Genomic DNA, 3,684 nt, shown 5'->3' on the forward strand with positions numbered 1-3,684 from the left:
CACCTGCACAAGAACAATAAAAAGATAAAAATAATAAAGCTCGTAAAATTGTCGCATATAAAAATACTTACGGAAAATTAAATGCAAATAGTTTTTGATAAAAAGCTTTTTATTTTAAAAATAGGTTAATCTATGATGTGCCATTTACTATTTGTTAACTTTTTTTAAAGATACAGAAATTAAACGAGTTGCTTTTCACAAAATTCTAGGCGTAAAAAAAAATTAAATAAAAAATATATTACAATCTCAAAGCTAATAATACTCGTATTATAAATCCCAAGAAATTAAGCGTAGCTATATTAGTATGTAATGTTTCCTATGTTTCCACTACATTTTAGCCAAAAATTAGTGCCACTCAACTTAATTCTTTAGCTGAAAGTTTATCTTTCGTAATCTCGGTGAGTGAAAAAATCAGGCAGACTTTCAACAGATTAATTACAATGATAAAAGAAAATTTTTATCTAAACACTTGCGGATCTTCGCTAAGTGAACACATGGAATGAATGAATCGCAAACTTACTCTTTTTTGTCTCTGAATGACTTCTTGTAGTCGGTGAACATGTCAGTTTGTATAAGTCGATGAAACTTACTTTCATTCCCTCTGAAATAAAATACAGAAACAGTGGTATTTCCGTGTTATTGGCTACTATTTATATCATCCTGGGTGGGTTTCATTCATGAGAAACTAATCCGGAAAATAATTGAATGTTTATTGAGTAATAAAAAATCAATTACGGCCGAATTAAAGTGTTGACAGAAATAAATCATAATGAAATAGACTCTGATATATTCGTATTTCAATAAACGCTGATGCAAAAAATAGGCTCTTAAGGAGAAATTTATGTCCGGCTTTATCTAGCAAAAGTTTGAGAGATTTGTGGTTTTTAAGATATTTACGACCCAATTTAAATAAATTGAAAAAAATTTAGCAAATCCGTTGAGAACATTGATGTGGGTATCCAAAATAGAAAAGTAATTTTTTAAGTAAATACATGTTCGTAATTTCGTTTAGCAAACAGCATTAAATAAAAAACGTACGCTTAAAGAAGTGTCCAGCTGGGATTTACCGCTTGTGAAAGAAATCAAATTAAAGATCAATACTTTAAACAAAATACAACACGTTCAGGTAGTTTCTACATAAATAAATATTAAACCTTGATCTATTTTGTAGTTGAGCCGTGAGAAAATATTATATCAAACAAACTTGCAACTCTAATCCCAAAGATGTGCTGATGAAAATTTGCAAGCAAGCGTGACTAAATTTCATGTTGGGTCAGCATGTAATACATTAAAGTATGAAGACAGACAAACGTACATATTTTAACACACTGTACGAATAGGTAGCGTGTCATGAATTCTGTGCACTTCTCTTTCTTTAATAGACTTGAGTTAAGATAAAATTGCTTGAAATTACAACGCCCACGGAAGGTTTACGTTTGATGGAGTGCCACTCCGTTGGCACGATTTTAATTCTAGTTTTAGTTTTATTTATTTTTTTATTTCTGCAGTTTCAGCTGATAACTAAGTACTACATTTTTTTTTTCATTGTAGAAATAAGCATTGAATAAAATGGAGTATTTGATAAAGTAGACGTATGTTTACTTAAATGTTTGTCACACAGAGTACACAATATTTCTTATAAGAATTTTTGAGTAAGCAATGCAGACATGTTTTTCAATAACTGAGGAAATCCAATAAGATTTCCTTTTTCAGTTTCCCAGTTGGTTTGAGAGACCAGAATTATAATTTCTCAATTGTTAGAAGAAACACTTGGAATATAAATATAAAACAGATGCCTTCTGCTAAATTTTCTCTTATTTGATTAAAAAAACACTTTTTTCAATTTTCGTATTAAATATTAGGTATACTCGTTTTCATATTCATGTGCATCGGAGTAGTCGTTGAAAACGATCATTTTAAACCATGCAAAAAATTCAAACAATCCTAACTTTAATCTTTTCTACAAATTATTATTTTTTTAAATGTGTACCCCGAGTAGCAAAAAATTATTAAAATTAACAAGATAATTAACATAGGGTAGCAAACATGTCATTATTAAATTTGTTCTGAATGCCATTAATGACACTTTTTGTGTGAATTGGGCTTTAAGTTAAAGATGCATTTAGACTTCTACAATCAACTTGATGCACATTAACATGAAAAAAAGTATAAGTACTTAATATCCGTTTTTTTAATAAATAATTGTCAGTGTCAAAATCGGGTATAAAAATAGTTTATATCGCTTTAAAAAGTAAAATTAAGAAATTAGATTACATTGCGTACCCGAATTTGGGATGAGCCATACACCTAGTTCATAAATTTCGTTAATTAAAGCCATACAACGAAAATTCTTTCTAATTTTGACACTGGCAATTGTTTATTAAATGGAACAGACTATACATATAACTACATTATTATATTAACTATTGATTGGGTTTCTCCTTTATAATATTTGAGTTTAAGTAAGAAGTGCAAAAAATATAATTTACGTTAACAAGTTTGTGAAAAATAAGACAACAGTTTAAATTCCAAGAGAAAAACTATAATTGACAGCCAAATTAACAAACTAACTACATTGTGATTGTAATACGTATAATATTATTTTGCTCTTCAGTAAAACACATAATTTTTTCATACGTTTCTACACAATATCTTAAATAATAAAAACTAAGACAATTAAAATTAAAAATAAAAATGTTAAGATTCGCATTAAAAAATTAAAATTTAGCAGATTATTGATATTTAGACAATAAGAGTTTTTAAACTATAAAACTTGTGTTGTCTTCAAATTTTTTTCCAACACTAATATTGAACTAAATTTAGAAATTGTTATCAAAAAACTTGCCAAGATAAGTGTATTTTATGTACTTATAGAATACGATGTGATTGACGATGTACTTTATAGAAGTGCAACATAAAAGGTACGCTTAAGTGCACCATAGAAACGGTATAAGATACTTATTAGTGTTGGAAAAAAATTATTACATGTTTCTAAGTACAAATGCTTTTTATAGATACAAGCTGAGTTACATACATATAATGAAAACCCCAAGGAAACCCAAAGTATATTCTCAGATACCACTAGGAGTTAATTGATGTACTGTTTAAAATTTTAAGTTATAAACATAGATGGATGTCTTTGATACTTTTGAAAAATTTTATTAATTGGCGTACGGTGTACCTTTAACGGTACAGATTTAACCACAGAATTTCTTTGGCATTCTCCATATATCAAGATCATGTTAGTTCTTTCGTCATTGGAATACATTTTAAATTCAAGAGAAAAAAGTGGAACTGATGACACTGTCAAATTTAATAAATAACATATCAACAACCACTTTGATTTATTATTTATTTATTTATTTTATTAAATTTAATTATCTAAATTTATCAAAAGCAACAAAGACCATTTTATCTGTGAGAATGTATTTTAGGTTGCTTCGGAAAATCGGTTAGAGTCTTTATTATAAATGACTTACCCTGTTTGTTTCCGTAATTTTTTTTTAAATATTGTGTTCTTTAATTAAATTATTGTTTCAAATTTATTGTTTTATATTTCTGTTTTTTTTTGTTTTCAAGTACTTAATATTTTGGATAGCTTTTTTTTCAGGTTTATTAATTGCTTGTAATGTTTATAATAAATATCATTATTTCAGTACTTGATTTTCTTTGTTTTTAGTATCT

This window comes from Tribolium madens, unplaced genomic scaffold, assembly GCF_015345945.1.
Source record: "Tribolium madens isolate multiple individuals breed KSU strain unplaced genomic scaffold, Tmad_KSU_1.1 Scaffold_7;HRSCAF=85;Tcas5.2_LG10, whole genome shotgun sequence".
Lineage (NCBI taxonomy): Eukaryota > Metazoa > Arthropoda > Insecta > Coleoptera > Tenebrionidae > Tribolium > Tribolium madens.